The 16,662-nt window shown below is 40.5% G+C and overlaps 1 long non-coding RNA gene and 1 other non-coding gene across 2 annotated transcripts; both read right to left on the bottom strand.

Annotated features, from left to right (window-relative positions):
• Positions 1–1,117: 1,117 nt before the first annotated feature.
• LOC126510676 (uncharacterized) lies at positions 1,118–12,150 on the bottom strand. Its single transcript, XR_007594466.1, has 3 exons — positions 11,828–12,150; positions 11,206–11,286; positions 1,118–1,226 (listed from the first exon to the last, which is right to left on the bottom strand). It is a non-coding gene; the product is annotated as an uncharacterized lncRNA (long non-coding RNA).
• A 1,004-nt stretch (positions 12,151–13,154) lies between these two features.
• LOC126512592 (small nucleolar RNA U13) lies at positions 13,155–13,258 on the bottom strand. The gene has a single exon (XR_007595103.1). It is a non-coding gene; the product is annotated as a small nucleolar RNA U13 (small nucleolar RNA).
• Between the last annotated feature and the right edge of the window lie 3,404 nt (positions 13,259–16,662).

The following is a 16,662-nucleotide window of genomic DNA, read 5'->3' on the forward strand; positions in this document are numbered from 1 at the left end:
TTCTGGGAAAGTTCTCAGGGAATTTCCAGTCTTGCAAAGCAGAATACACAGGAATGCCTTGCTGATGAATAGAAGTCCATGGCAACATGGCAAAGGCTCAGAAGATTGGCTCCCTCCTGCAACTTACAGAGCTCCTGCAACCTCAATCAGCCGTCTCTCCCTGCACTGCTCGGCTTCCTCATTTGCAAACCTTCTAATTGCATGTGGTGTCTTTTCTATGAAATGCATTAGCACGTGTAAGTAAGCATCCTGCATCTCACAAGTTTCATCACATAGGACTTAATGCTTCCATTCTACAACACTGAAACTATATAACACATATAAAATATGTTTTGTAAGAAACAGTAAAAATAGGAAATCTGCATTTGAAAAGAGTAATCTTTTAAGGAAAACATTCAATTGAAGGAAATGATGCATGATGCATTATATGGAGAGCTTGTCTAATATCCATAAAGTCCCGAGTTTGGGTCCCTGGACCCACATAAAATGGGGTGGTGATACACACCTGTTACCCTAGTACTTAGGAGATGAAGACAGGAAGATCAGAAGTTCAAGATCATCCTGAGTTACATAGACTACCTAAAATGGGCCATGAGGCTGAGTCGGTATAGATTCAAGTCCAGCCTGCAGTTCATAGAAAGTCTGAGGTCCCTCTGAGCTACACAGAGAATTGCGGTTTGAAAAAAAAATAAAGTATATAGTATGTTATGATGACATCATAAGATAGTATACATATTGTATATAGTAATATTTTTAATGCTTGGTCAGATATCTGTATCTCTGAGCTCTTGTTGGGTTAAACAGGAATTCTGTACCTAGGACAGGTTAAAAGTCAACAGTAGACAAAAGATAATCTCCATTTTTGTCTTATCTTTGTGCTTCTGTGATGGGCAAAATTTATTGCTTTGAGAACTTATTTCTGACTTAGGCACATTCTAATCAGACAGTAAGATAAGCAGGAAGACATTTATTTCATATTATTAAAATGGACTTACTTATTCCAACTGAGTAGGATTTAAAGACAAGGAGATGGCTACATTGGAAACGCTAGCAAGCCACCCTCAAAAGCATCCAATCTTCATGCTCAGTTAGGCAACTAAGCCAAATCTCTAAGCTTCATGTATGAGAAGACGAAACTATCTAGAAGACTCCACTCTGTTGGTTCGGGTAACAAACATTTGTGCACTCCTATCCTGGATTAGTGCCGGTTCTCAATTCAGATATATCTGTGAATGAAATACACAAGAGCTCTTATTTGGAGACGTTTTTCAAGGGAAGGAATCCCAACAGTGGTATTTTTCTGAATTTCAAAATGAAAATATATTCTTTGGGTTTTGAAGTCATGTTAATACAGGGCTTCTAGTAAATGCAAACCTCAAGGTCAGAGTTGATTCCAAGAAGAGACAGAGAAAAGGGATCAGGGAGGAAAAAAATAAGTAATGTGACAGTTTTACTTGTCAACTTGATGTAATCTAAAATCATCTGAGGACAGAGTCTCAGTGAGGGACTGTCCCAATCATCATGACTTGTAGGCATGTAGAGACATGGTTAGCTGTCTGTCTTATGATAATGAACACGAGAACCAGCCCACCATCCTCAGCACATTTCCTTGGCCAAAGAACCCAGGACTGCAGCCGTAAAGAGGCTGCTGAGCACACTGGACTGTGGATGTGATGGGAGCCGCCATCCCGACTTCCTGCACGGTGATTTCTCCCAGTGGTGACCTACAGCTGGAACTCTGCAGTCTGTCTTCCCTGAGATCCAGACCAGGTTATCCAGAGAAGATTTTAGGAACTAAATTGCACAAGAGGGGGAGTTTCTTTTGTGTCCCATCAAAGGGCCTTGGCTGCTTTTCTCCCAGGATGGAGAGACAGACACCCTTTGCATGTGAATAAATTGGTGAAAAAATTAGTCTCTCATTGCAGAGACTAAGGCAGTATTAAATGAGAGCTACCATTGATAAAATCAGAATGATATCTACAAAAGTTTTGAACTCTAAATAAAATTTAGAGGCAAACTTCTAAATACACAGCAAAATTTCCTAAAACTTCAAAAACGATGGAGGTGAGGCGGCTAGGGATGTAGTCTTTTGCACTCTTGTGGAAAGTAGATTCTAAGCCCTAACTAATTAATCATAAAACATGAAATTGAATTGTGTTTCTTAAAAAGAAAACCACAATTGACCCCCAGGTTAACTTGTTCCGATTTAAAAAAAAAATGATGTAACAGAATGTTGAACTAATCATAAGCGAACGCAAAAACAAGATAAACCCTTCAATGTTCTAAAATGGAAAAGTATAATATTTGAAGTGAAAAATTACACTCAGCATGTTTAAGAGTAGATTGATCACTAGGAAAAAAGGGATTGGTGAACTTAAGAACAAGTCAACAAGAACTTTATTAAAAGAAAAATAATTCTGAATGGCCCAGAGACCTAGCATAGAACCAAACATGAATGGAGAAAATGAAAAATAAAAAAAGTCAACGTAACGATGCTTAATGATATTCTGCTATACTCATAGCTTGGTGACTATCTTAGTTGTCGCCCAAGACCCTTCATCCAGTAACTGATGGAAACAGATGCAAAGCCCACGGCCAAGCATTGGGCCAAGTTTGGGGAGTCCTGCTGAAGAAGAGGAATGAACATATGAGTTGTTGTTGGGAGTCAAAGACATCACAAGGGAACCCACAGGAACAACTAACCTAAGCTCATAGGAGCTCACAGAGTCTGGACTGACAGCCAGTGAGCCTGTATGGGATCCACTTAGACCCTCTACATATATTTGACAGTTGTGTAGCTTGGTCTATTGTGGAACTCCTAGCAGTAGAAGCAGAATCTGACCTTAATGCTTTGGCTGGCTTTTGGGAACCTATTTCTCATACTGGGTTGTCTTGCCCAGTCTTAATACAAGGGGAGGAGCTTAGTCCTACAGCAACTTTGATATATGTTTTGTGATACCCATGGGAGGCTTGCCCTTTTATGAACAGAAACAGGGGGAAGGGGACAAAAGAGAAAGGGAGGGGATGGGAGAAGAAGGGGGGGAAACTGTGGTTGGGATGTAAAATAAATGGATAAATGTAATTAATAATAATAATAAAGCAAAATAGGTTTCTGAGATGGCTCAGTAGGTCAAGGCACTTGTTGCTAAGCCTAATGACCTGAGTTCAGTTCCTAGGTCTCAGAGAGTGGAAAGAGAGGGCTGACTCCCACAGGTTGACCTCTGACCTTCACATGCACACTATGCCATGCTTGTGGCTCCATAAATAAATAAAATTTAAAAATTTAGACCAAGATATAAAAATTATTTAAAAAGTAAATCATGAGGAACTATCATATAATATTAAGGATAACATATATCAAATAAGTATAAATAAGTAAATAGGCTATTAATACATATACACAATTGGATTCTCAAACAGAGAAAAGATAAAGCAAGAAAATAGACATTAAACGATTTTGAAGAAACAGGTCTAAAATTTCCCAAATTTGATCAGCTAATGCCTATTCATTCTGGTCGATAAACATATAAGTATTTTATGGCAAAACATACATTTGAGTTGAAAGATTTCAATATTAAAAATCAATAGCGCTGTTTCAGTTTTCCATCACTATGACCCAACACCTGAGAAAAACAATGTAAAGGAAGGAAGATTTCTTTTGTTTCACAGCGTCAGCAGTTTTAGTTTGGTGTGTTGACTTCTTCATTTCTGAGGTTATCTATGGTGAGGCAGAACATTATGGAAGAAGGGCATGATGAAGGAAAGCATCCCAGGAAGCCAGGAAGGGGAACACAAATGGGAAGAAGATAGGGACAAGATTTAGTTCCCAAGAATCCATTCTTTCCAATGAGGTCTATTTTAGCTCTAACTATCCACTTTCCACAGTCTGGAGTCATCTGAGAAGGGAGTCTCAAAGGACGTATGCCCAGCTCCTGGGCAGGAAGTTCTGGACTATATAAAAATTCTAGCTAGGCATAAGCCTGCAGGTGAGTCATCCAGCAGCGCTCATCCATGGCCTCTGAGTCAGGTTCTTGTATCACTTTCTTCACTGACTCTTTTCAGGGATGGACTATGACCTCGCAGAATAAACCAGATTAGCCCTGTCTTTCTCTGTGTTGCTACTTTGCCTGCCTAAAACACCTGATTGATCTAATAAAGAGCTGAATGGCCAATAGCGAGGCAGAAGAGGGATAGGCAGGGCTGCCAGAAAGAATAAATAGAAGGAGGAAAAAAAAAAGCCTGAGTAGTAAGAAAAGGAGGAGGAGAGGGGACACCAGGGGCCAGCAAGCCGTGGAGTAAAAAGTAAAGAACAGTACGTAGGACAGAGAAAGATAAAATCCCAGAGGCAAAAGGTAGATGGGATAATTTAAGTTAAGAAAAACTGGCTAGGGGCTGGAGAGATGGCTCAGTGGTTAAGAGCATTGCCTGCTCTTCCAAAGGTCCTGAGTTCAATTCCCAGCAACCACATGGTGGCTCACAACCATCTGTAAGGAGGTCTAGCGCCCTCTTCTGGCCTTAACAGAATATTGTATACATAATAAATAAATATAAGAAAAAAAAAGAAAAACTGGCTAAAAGTAAGACAAGCTAAGGCCAGACATTCCTAAGAAAGAATAAGTCTCCATGTAATTATTTGGGAGCTGGGTGTTGGGCTCCCCAAAAACCAAAAAGAAAAAAAAAAAAAACAGCAAATTTGCAGTTTACATGTTTAGTGCAACAGGGTAAAATAATAAGACTATAAACTCAACAGAGGGGGCACTGAGAGTATCCGAAATACAATGTGCTTTTGGGGGGAGATGGAAAACAGATTAATGTTACTTTTCTCATAAATTTAGGCTTTAGTACTTTACTTTGAAACACTTCTCTCTTTTCCTTGTTTTGGAATATCTTTAGCAGTAGAAGAAGTGTGCAGCTTTTACAGAATGGTGGCAGAGTTAAAGGAGCCTTAGTACATATTAATAGTATGTGAGCAATGTTTAGTTTAACCTTTGCTGGCGTTCTACCTGGGTATAAGTATTTATGATGTAAATGAATGCTTATTGAAAAGAGCCATTTTCATATAACACAAGTAAATTACCATGAACTGACTCTTTCACTAACCAACCTTGTATCCTCTAGCAATGAACATTTACTCTCTCTCCCAAAGATTCATATGTCGAGATCTCAAACTCAAAACTGATGAAATTGGCAAGTGTGATTTCTGAGAAGTGTGGGCCATAAAGGGTGGAGCCTGCACGAATGGAATAAAGGACCTGGGGAGGGGGTTGGGCTCCCTTGCTGCTTCTTCCATTTGAGGAAACACCAGGAAGACCGTGGTCTGTGAAACACAAGGCAAGTCCTTGCCATGCAAAAAATCCAACTGTTGTTAAACTCTCTAACTTCCAGAACTGTGAGAAAGAACTGTTTCTGGTTTGAGCTGGCTCGTCCATGATATTTTGTTACAGCGTTCCAAATGGGCTAAAACAGCATCTTTGGATAAATGATGCAATATGTCTGGCTAGCAAATGGTTTGGTTAGGGCTGGGAGTGTATCTCAAAGGTAGAGTACTTGCCTAGCGTGTGCAGAGCCCAGGTCCTAACCACTGCCGAAGAAAAGGAAAAGGTGATTAGGTTAAATAAACTGTCTTTCAGCCCAAATGGTCTATTATTTAGGCTTCCACTGGCAATAAAATCTGCAAGCAGTAAACAAACCTAGGAAACACAAGAAAAGAGGGACACGCCCTTACTTCAGCCAAAAATTCCATTGGCACGAACAGCTTGATTTAATGTTTGTGAATGTGACCGCTTACACTAACTGCAGGACAAAGTAACACCCAAAGCCTTACTAGACTCGGACCTGTTTCTTTGTCGCCTTGGCCCACCAAAGTCCGCAGAAAATTCCCTTTAATATTTTCTAAAGGAAATGAGACAATTCATGCCAGTGACAATATCGGCAAAGTGAAAGTCTGGCCAGCGCGCTCTGCTTAAAGAGTGCTTTAAAGAAAGATCAAAACCCTTGAAAAGTTCCTGGAGCATCAAACAGTCCCGTTTTCCTGGGGAAATCACCACGGTTTATCAAATTCACCAAGTTTAAAGATTCATATTTGATGAAAACTGGAATAAAATTCATCAACAATATGTTTTAAAACAAATCTTAGAACAATAGTGGGTGAACTGGCCCGGATGTGAGACATTCTGAGTCCATTTTTCTGACTTGATTCCTATCAGATATAAAAATAAATCCAACTCAGTGTCCAGGCCTGCTCCTCCGTGACGCCATGGGAAACCAAAGTCAACCACGGTTTCTAACAGCAATGATTCAAAGGCAGACAGCACAAGACAGACACAAAGACAGAAAGGAGCCTTTATAAAGTTAAATCAGATTAATTATTTTTGAGGCAAGGTCTTGCATTGTGCCCCTTGCAGTCCTGCAACTTGCTACTAGATCAAGCTGAATGGAACTCACAGAGATCCACCTGCCTCTGCCTCCTGAGTAGAGAGGGATTAAAGGCGTGCGCCACTGCAAATAGAAGAAAGGAAATTTTAAATCAGAGGAATCTGCCATATAAAGTAGCTCATGACAACTTTCAACACATCATGTATGGGGCTTACACATGGCAGTAGTCCACCTGGCTTCACACACACGCACGAGTGGACAGTTCAGGGTGAGGTTAAGAGAATCTACCCCACACAGGTCATGAGTGCTGAACAGACTTGGGCAAATCTATTTCCATTAAGGTGCTGAAAAGACCGTGGGAAAGACCTTAGCTCAGGGAAGAGTCAGCTATCACATGAGCAAACACCAAAGCCTCGGTTACCGGAAGAGAGGGGAGAGCTTGGGGTTATTCAGCCCTGAGACACTTGGATGTGTTTCCTCAGAGTCTGTTTGGGTCAGAGAGAGGCTGGAGAGATTTCCACTGAATCTCGGTAGTGTACAGCTACCAACAACGTGACTCTGAGAGACTTCTAATCCGTGTAACGCAAATGGGACACACAGCTCTCCATCACAATACAATGCATAACTTTGGCTTTTTGAGGGCAAGAGTTGAAAATGGAAAAAGCCGGTGGGTGACTACAGCCCCTTCCTGAATCCTACTGGATTTGTGTAGTAGCTAAATATATCCATCAGTGCTTTTAGAGATTCTCTATTACTTTGAGAACATTCCCAGACAAGGAGGTAGGTGAAGAGTTTCTACGTCTTGATAAACCTCTCAATAATACGAATCAGACCAAATCAAACTGAATTAGAAAAAGCCCAAGTTTAATGGATGCTCCTGGTCACAGCAATACAGAAATAACAGATACACTGTCTTCTGTAAAATTACCTCTCCACTGACTTCCTAGTCTTCCCTAACTATCTTGTTAAGGTTTTTTTCTTCACAATTCAGTGAGTTGAGGTTGAAATTATTCTCCAGTGGGCTCAGGGAGGTTAAGTAGCCTTTAAGTTACACACTTACAAAGCTTCCAGGAAGTAGGCATACAATTTGAACTGAAAACCGCCTTCAACTGGATGGCTTTTTCCATTCATGCACACAGCTGCATTTAGGAGTAGGGGCATATCTCTAGGGTATAAAATTTGTCTATCATACGTAAACAAGCAAACATAAAAAAGGGGAACTCTACCCCACAAACAATTATCTGCTGAAAGGTTCAGAATTCTTCCATCAGCATACAGCTAGCAAGCAGCGGAATGGAGTTTAGAATTAAATCAAGTCTAACGTGTTTCCCATTCCCTCGTTATGATGGAGATGCTTCGGTTGTACCCGTTGGCAACGACCTAGCTTGGCTCACAAGAGTTCTGCTGAATTCCGTGACTGCTACTCTGAAACATAATGGCTTATTTCTAGTTTCCATTTTTATTTTTCATGTGCGCAAGTCCTTGAACATTTATTTCTACTGAATAGACTTTTTGGTCTTTAAATATCCAATGAACAAAATCTTTCCATTAGTCATACTAAAGAGACATTAAATATGTAGGATAGATACTTAACTCTAACTCCTAGGTTATCTTTAAAGCAAAAATCTCTATTAAAGAAAAAGATCCAGACAATGTCATTTGACATAAGTTGAGAAGGGAAGAGAATGAAAGGTTATCAGGGAAAAGGAATGTAATGAAAGCAGGAGCAGGTAACAAAGCTACTTGTAGGTCTGGGGCTTTTTTTTCCCGGATCGGAAGAGAAAACACAGGCCCATGGGGTGCCACAAGGTGCTGGGTAGATGGGCTCTATTATCATGAGCAAATACATGGAGGGGTACGAAAGAGAGAGACAGAGTGGTTCATGTCCTGTGGGCAGAGGCAGACCCGAGAAGGTGAAGGCAGGGAGGAGTGTGCGCTGGGGGGCACAGTGATATCTGGACCTGGGCTGCTGCCAAGGGACCATGTCTCCACCTATGGCTCTGCTGTACTTGTGGTCTATGTTGATGTCTGTGGCTCCTATTACCTCCGAAGGCCAAGAGGATAGGGCTGCACAGAGTTGAACCACCCGTCACTGTCTGCAGGACTAGAGAAAATTGGTCCTATCCCCCCCCCCCCCCCGGAGCACTGGAGAGAGCAGGTCCCTGCACCTTGCCTGGGCAGCACGGGGGAGCTGACTCTGTCGGTGGCGCTGTGAAAGAACTGGCCTTGAGGAAATGATAGTGGGAGACCTGGTCCCATCCACTTCGTCTATCATGTGGTGGCATGGGTGAGGGAAAGATGCCCTTCCCCCTTACCACCTGCCCCAGCCCCTTGTCAGCTGCAGCGCTAGGGAGAGCAGTCTCTGCACCTCACCTAGGCAACACTGTGGAGCTGATCCTGTTGATAGCGGCACCTGTGAGCGATCCTGCTTCCAGGAATCTCAGAATGAGTGTATCTGAGAGCTGTCTTCTCCCGTCTTAAATTTCTCTCTAGGGCTGGATGCGCCACTACCGCCTGGTTTCTATAGCAAACTTGTGTGGCTACTGGGATTAAAAGTGTGTGTCACCACTGCCTGGCCTGTAAGGCTGACCAGTGGGGCTGTTTTATTCTCTGATCTTCAGGCAAGCTTTATTTATTAAAATGCAAAATGAAATCTCACATAGACACAAACTTGATCCCCAAGATCCACATTTAAACAGAAATTATTAGATGTGGTTGCCAAGGCTTCTAATCTCAGCCTTTGAGAAGTAGAGACAGGCAGATCTCAGGGGCTTACTAGCCAAGTCTAGGCTACTAGTCACGTTCTAGGCCAATGAGAGACCTCATCTCAAAGAGTGAAAATGAAAATGTCATACCTGAGAAATGACACCTAAGGTCATCTTCTGACTAACGTGTGTGTGTGTGTGTGTGTGTGTGTGTGGTGTGTGTCTGTGTATGTGTGTACAGAGATAGAAGAGATACTATTTAAGTCCTAAATCGCTACAGAATTCTATACTAGGATCTCAGTTCTCACTGCACCTTACAGTCAGCAGAAGCACCAATAAATAACCACTTGAACTGCTGGCAAAAGCTAACTTAATAGGTACAGGGTTGGAGCTTCATTATAACTCTTCCAGGCAGTCTGAACCCTAATTATACAGCCTTTGGCCATCAGTCCTGGAGGAGCCTGGGGAAGAATGCATTTCTTTGACTAACTAACCAGCACATTCAAACAAACAACAACAAAAAACCCCACAGCTCCCAGTTAATGAGTCACACCTTGCTAATAACATCAATGCTAGTTATTACACAGTCTATGTTTTTACTTAGTTGATTTACTTATCGGCATCTCTTTACCAAGTACATAACCCGAGTGACAAGAATCATATTTCTAACGAGAGATATCGTCTTAGTGTTGGGCCATTTACAGTACCGCGCATGATATACCCCTTTCCACACCTCAGTGTTAAATGAAAGGCTTTGTCTTTAGCAGCTCTCTCTGCTCATCTTTCTGTGCTGGGTTCCTGTGCGTGGTGGGGTGGCGCTCAGCACGGCTGCTGCCTTTGTTCTTCTGCTCATCTCTTCCTTTGTAACGCAGCAATTAGTTTTAAGATGAAAGCTAGTGCTGACTACAAGCATCTTAGCTATTAATACTGCTGGCTAATGCGCCCCTTAGAAGACCAGGCAACGGTTAGAAAGAGGAAAGTTTTCTTTTTATGTCCTTTCTTTGGTTTGTTATGACAATTAGGGGAATAAAGTGCAGAAATTACCTCTTTTGCATACATGAGAGCAGAGATGAAAAGAGTGAATGATATTCAGATAAAAAGTTGTGAGTTTGCAGAAGGCAATCAGTATCCTTGTATCCTGGAAGATCAGGAGTCCAGCACTCAAATCCATATCTTTATAGAGAGGCAGTTTGTTTCCAAACAAACTATACAGTGGCTGATATATGTACACATTTAAGGAGGCAGATATGTTTGACTTTTGCCCAGTGCGTATGTTAACCATTTACAAGTTTATTATTAAGAGAAACATCATCTCCTCAGTGACTACAATGGACTTTTTTTTTCCTTTTACTGAAAGCAGATTTTTTTTCATAATATATCCTGATTTTGGTTCCCTTCCACCCCCTCCTAATTTCTCTCCTCCTCCCCTCCCACCCATATCCATTTCTTTTTGTCTTTTATCAGAAAAACAAACCAGCTTCCAGAGGATAATAATAAATTAATATAATAAGATAAAACAAAAAACTAGCACAAATAGGACAAAACAAACAAACAGAAGGTAAAGAACCCAAGAAAAGGCACCAGAAACAGAGATGCAAAAGTTCACTCATTTGGACATTCAGGAATCATGTAAAAACACTAAACTAGAATCCATAATATATACACAAAGGACATGTAGGGTTAAAAAAGGGGAAAAATTAAAATTGTATAATTAAAATAAGATAAAACAATTTAAAAGCCCTGCCATGCCATTATGAGACAAGGAACCTCCCCAAAAGGCCACTGAGTCTGGGCATGCAGCTGAGCCGACCTGTAAGAGTAGTGAGATTCCCTTGGAGAAAACTAAACTTTCATTTGCAAGTAGTTATCCATTGGAGATTGCCTCTAGGTTGACATGTGTCCACTTCTTTCAGTTCTAGGACCTTTTTATTTTGATCAATCATTTAGGACTGTCTTTGCTGGCACAGTCTGTAAAGGCTGGATACATTCCTGCAGTCCTTATAAGAATTCCTAATAACGAGAAAGTTTAAAGCTTGGCTTGTCTCTTGGAAGGTCCCCAGGATCAGAAGGATAGCTACCTGAGGGATGGTTGCTGTGATTTTTCTTCCACCCCTGATAATATTACCTTCAACAGATCTGCTTTCCTCTTCTTTTCTCCCGAGTCTGTCCATGTCTGCTTGGGCAGTGCTTACTGTACCGAAGAGGGCTGGAAGGGTTAAATTTGACGTGAGTTCAGATATCATCAGCAATAATGAGCATATTTTGATCGTAGTAGATCATGAAACATTTTAGATGTCTCCACAGAATATCCATGTTCTTTAGTTGTATAGATGTTGTATAGGTGTTCTTTAGTTGTATAGATGCGATATTCTAAAACTATTTCCCACATCCTCCTAAGAGACTGGAACTTGTGCCCACAGACCAAGTTAAAAATACACCTTGAGATCAGTTAAGATTGCTACCCTACGGTGTACTCACACTGTTTATTTAACCTGCCCTCAAGAGTACAATGTAACAATTAACCTCCCTTGCCTTGGACTTTCCAGTTAGCTTTTACAACCAAAGCTAAAGCACAGCTGTGATCTTAAACTCCCTACCCTTCCATGCCCTTGACCCAGAACATGCATGTGCGACATTTGCAGAAGGCAGCAAATACAAAGGTTGAAAGCAGCCTTGTGTGGGTTCTGGTTGATAAACAAACGCGTTCGTGAGAACATCCCATGTTCCTCTTTTTGGGTCTGGCTTACCTCACTCAGGATAGTGTTTTCTATTTCCATCCATTTGCCTGCAAACTTCAAGAAGTCCTTGTTTTTTACTGCTGAGTAGTACTCTAATATGTATATATTCCATACTTTCTTCATCCATTCTTCAATTGAGGGGCATCTAGGTTGTTTCCAGGTTCTGGCTATTACAAATAATGCTGCTATGAACATAGTAGAGCATATATTTTTGTTGCATGATAAGGCCTCTCTTGGGTATATTCCCAAGAGTGGTATTGCTGGGTCCATGGGTAGGTTGATCCCAAATTTTCTGAGAAACCGCCACACTGCTTTCCAGAGTGGTTGTACAAGTTTGCTACTGAGACATCAAGAACAGTGGCAATGGGTCTTTGATCCTACTGCATGTAGTGGCTTTGTGGGAGCCTAGGCAGTTTGGATGCTCACCTTACGAGACCTGGATGGAGGAGGGTTTTCCTCGGACTTCCCACGGGACGGAGAGCCCTGATTGCTCTTTGGGCTGAAGAGGGAGGGGGAACGGATTGGGGGAGGGGGAGGGAAAGGGGAGGCGGAGGTGGGGAAGAGACTGAAATATTTAATAAATAAATAAATAAAGAAAAAAAAAAAAAAAAAACAAACGCGTTCGTTACCCGATCAGAGGGAGCCGCTGACAGCCCCTTTACAACTCTGCTAGAGTTTCCTGCAAAGTGACCCAGTCTTCTTCCTGGGTTGTTCAATAGAAACAGAACAAAGGTCTGTGTCCTGCCCTTGTTGGAGACAGACACACAGAGATCACACAACAGCACACACAAACACAGAGACAGACAACGGGACGGGGACATACACAAGACAGCCTTCAGGCAGACAGGGATTCAGACTCACGCAACAGACAGACAGAGGGCAGAAGACACAAAGAATTCAAATCTGGTCTTGACCTTGGTTAAGTAACTCCAAGGGAAAGTGTTTTCTTTCGGTCATGTGACACCTTCCCATTATTGGTGACTCGAGGCTAATCACTAGTTCATAGAACATGCACAGTTAGTTACCGTAATGTTTCCTCAATAAACCATATGCTACATTTCTTAGTTTCATGTAACTGCTTGTATGTGATCGCTAATATTAGAGAATGCTCGGCTGTATTATACAGCTCCAGCTAACTGACTGTTTCAACACTGATGATAAACATCGATGGCCTCTTTCAGACAGAGTCCAGTGGGGCTCATTTGAGGTGTGTGGAAGAAACAGCTGCGCTGGGAGGACTGGCTGGAGCCGGTTGCTGTTTATCGCTTAAGCTGAGGGGATCAAAGGACATTTTTGGCAGAGAATTGACATGATTTTTCTTTTCCTCCTGAATTCACATCACTGGGATATTGTGCCAACACTGTGATAAGGTTTGAGAGAGGCACACCTCACACAACCGTGTGATAACCCAGTCATCCTGCATATGAACTACAAAACAATTGACATTTACATTTTAATCTTTATTTTTAATTGTGTGTGTGTGTGTATGGGTACATGCATACAGATGTCCCTGGAGGCCAGAGGACTTGGATGCCCCTAGACTTGGAGTTGTAAGCACCTTTAAGTGGACCAATATTGGTGTTAGAAACTGAACTTGGGTCTTCTGCAAGAACAGTATGCTGAACACAACCCACAGAATCAACTAACTAGGACTCACAGGGGCTCGCAGAGACTGAACCAACAATCAGGGAGTTTATATAGGCCTGACCTAGATCCTCTGCACATATGTTACTGTTGTATAGCTCGGCGTTCTTGTGGGACTCCTAACAGTGGGAGTGTTGGTGTCTCCAACTCTTTTGCCTTCTTTTGGGACCCTTTTCCTCAGACCAGGTTGCCTCGTCCAGCCTTGATATGAGGGTTTGTGCCCAGTCTTACTGTAACTTGTTACGCCATGTTTGGTTGATATCCCTGGGGAGATGGCTAAGTGGTCAAGAGCATTGGCAGCTATTGCAGAGGACGAGGGTGCAACTCTCAGTACTCATATGGTGGCTTACAATGGTCTATAACCTCAGTTGCAGGGAATCCCATGCACTCTTCTGGCCTCTCTCAGTACCAGGCATGCATGCAGTACACCTACCTACATGCAAGCAAAACACTCATACATGTAAATAGAAATAATTTAAAAATTTTAAAAGGAGTCAAAAAAAATCAAAAAAATGTTTTCTATGGAGTGTAATCAAAACCACAACATGTGGGGACGCTGCCAAATCAAAGTTGGCTGGAAACCTTTACATCATTAAATGCTTATATTAGAAAGATCAAAAGTCAGTTGTGAACATTCTCACCTCTGTAGCTCTTTTTAAAAAATTAAGATCAAAGGGTAGGGCAGGGGGATTTAAAATTAAGAAATCACTAAAATAGGAACAGAAACAATAGAGGAAAAATTCAAACTAGAACTTCGTGAAGAATGCTATGATTATACATCCCTTGGATTAGTGGACTTTAATCAGAGACAATGTCCTCCCTGATTCTCAGGGTACTTGGTGATATCAGGAGACACTTTTGGTCCCACCATTGTGGAGCTGGTATCATCATGCAGAATCCCAGGAATGCTTCTCATAGCTGAGAATGTCACACCCCCGGGGGCCCCAAACATTGCTAATGATCCTGCTGAGGTTTCTTAGGGGAATATTCACAACACAATTTCTCCTTATGAATTGAACAGAGACATCACAGACTCTGTAGGCCCTATATTAGTATATTACTGATAAATGAGTATTCTGAACAGCCACATGTCATAAATCCCAATGTACTTAAACAGACAAAACTCCTGAACTTAGTTGAACAATAAACAGATAATTGGAATACGTCTATATTCTATTAAAGGAATTTAATCTTAATATTTTCAAAATATGGCAGGGTTGTGTGGTAAAAAAGCCAATTCTGCTAAATCATTAGGAAAGATATAATACTAGTTGTATACTTATAGACAATAAAAGAGAAGAAATACTTGCCAACTCAATATATACGAAGATTTTGGGCAGATAAAAATAAACAATACTTTATAGGATTTGACTCCATGATCAAATGGAGTTTATCCCAGGATAGCAAGGTGGTATTCCTATTAAAAGAAGTAAATTATCATATTAATATGCAGAAACAAAAAGCATATGATCTCACCAGCTAGGTGAAATACATGCAATATTTTATAAAATTTTTTACTAAAGTATGAGTAAAGGAAAATTTTCTAAACCCAAAAGCTTATTTATTAAAAACGTGCTACAGCTAACATCATACTGAGAGCAGGATAACTTTCTAAGTTCAAGCCCAAGGCAAGAATATGCTCCCATATCACTTTTACTGGACATTGTACACTTCGCCAATACAATAAGAAAAGAAATCTGGTAGCAAGGACAAAATAACAAGTAACATAATCACCTACTTACCTAGAAAATACTAAGGAGTTTATATATAAAAAAAAGACAAAAGCCAAAACAAACAAAAACCTACCATACAACTTACTAGATGTAATAAATGAATTCAAAAAGATTATAGGATTAAAAAGTCAACAACAGGTTTATATTTTATTAAAAAGTTCTTGGCTGTTGCTCCTCTTAGTTACAACAAAAGAAAAGGTTTTGTTGAACTTTTAGCATCATTTGAAAATATCTTCTTTCTACACGGGTTCTTCAGGGTAATAAGAGTTGAATACGATTAAAATCCATTATATACATATATAAAGCTGTCATAAATAAACCTATGATTATGTGCAATCAATACATTCTAACAAAATATTTTTAAACGGTAAAAATAAAATAGTACTTCTCATTTTTCTCAGCTTACTTTTGCTTCTCTGATGAAACACAATTTTATTTTGTTCCCAGCCTATACTAAACATGCTCCCGGCAAGGACATAGTGAAATCTTAGCCCCCAATCTATAAGGTATCTTTTACACTATTTTCATGGTATCCCACCACCTAGTCCAACCACTCTGATACTTTCTTGCTTTGGTGTCCATGACATTTTCATCAGCTAATTCTCCCCTGAACTCTCTGGTCACACAATTTAAGTATTTCCTTAATAATGCTGGATGGTGTGGGTGCATGCCTTTAATCCCAGCACTCAAGAGGCAGAGGCAGGAGAATCTCTGAGTTCAAGGCCAGTGTAGTCTACCGAGCGTGTTCTAAGACAGTCAATTCTACACAGAGAATTGTCTTGAAAACCAAATCAAACAAATACAAACCTCCTCATTATCTATGTGTCTAAACTGTTGATCTTCATATGCTTGAACCTCGTTTCCTGTAGTCCCATACACATTGAAATTCTGAAGAAATGAAGAGTGACTTTTCACAAAAGTTCTAAGAAAAAGCAGGAATTGAGAACCTTTTAAACATTCTTAAAGGCTTATTTGGTGAGTTACTTGGTTTATTTAAAATATATTAGTAATCAACAGTGTTACATGTTCAGCCCTGTTAGATATGCTTCCATTTTATCTTATGACATGATATTAAAATTAAGTACAGCTTCCTTATTTTGTTATCCATAAACTTTGTCACATTTCTGCCAATAGTCTGAAAAATTGATTTTATTCTGTCAGTAATGAGAAACTGTAAGGCACTAAAAAATACTTAAGCGGTGGTTTTAATAAAATAACAATAACCGCTATGATAATAATAAATCTCACTTCTATAATCAAACAACACTTTTATGTGCTTTTAAAAATTTCTTTATATATTTTGGAGATCAGACCTTTGTCAGTTGTGGGGTTGGTGAAGATCTTCTCCCAGTTAGTGGGTTGCCTTTCTGTCTTAGCAACAGTGTCCTTTGCTTTACAGAAGCTTCTCAGTCTCAGGAGGTCCCATTTATTCAATGAGGCCCTTAGTGTCTGTGCTGCTGGGGTTAT

This window comes from Alexandromys fortis, unplaced genomic scaffold (genome assembly GCF_014885135.2).
Source record: "Alexandromys fortis isolate MF-2015 unplaced genomic scaffold, M_Fortis_MF-2015_v1.1 scaffold_19, whole genome shotgun sequence".
NCBI classification, from domain to species: Eukaryota; Metazoa; Chordata; class Mammalia; order Rodentia; family Cricetidae; genus Alexandromys; species Alexandromys fortis.